Here is a 408-nt window from a genome sequence, read left to right as displayed (position 1 = left end):
GGGCTCTATAAAATTCATTCACAAAATGAATTTTATAGAGCCCTTGGGCTACCAGTTCCTCAGGATTCATCCTCAAGTACTTTCTCATTCTGACCCCGAGTCTCTCATATGATTTCTATGTTGTGGGTTGTTATTATTGCAGTTAGATAACCAGATATTTCTGCTCTATCAGAATTACTCTCAGTCCGGGGGAGGGGTGTTAGTTCTTTCCCATTCTTGCATAGCTGCCTGCCAAATCATTCCCCCCCTAAACATTCTTCTCCGGTGAATAACATGCTCCAGAATGACCTTCCGCTGGTCCCCCCCCCTGCAGAATACAAATTAGGCCTTAGAAACGAATTTGATTGTTCTGCTAGGCCCTTGATTAAAGACTTCATTTACTTCTTAAAACTCCTAACCTCTCTGCTG

This window comes from Oxyura jamaicensis, unplaced genomic scaffold (genome assembly GCF_011077185.1).
Source record: "Oxyura jamaicensis isolate SHBP4307 breed ruddy duck unplaced genomic scaffold, BPBGC_Ojam_1.0 oxyUn_random_OJ71986, whole genome shotgun sequence".
In the NCBI taxonomy this organism is placed as follows: Eukaryota; Metazoa; Chordata; class Aves; order Anseriformes; family Anatidae; genus Oxyura; species Oxyura jamaicensis.
Note: the sequence above shows the minus strand (reverse complement) of the source record.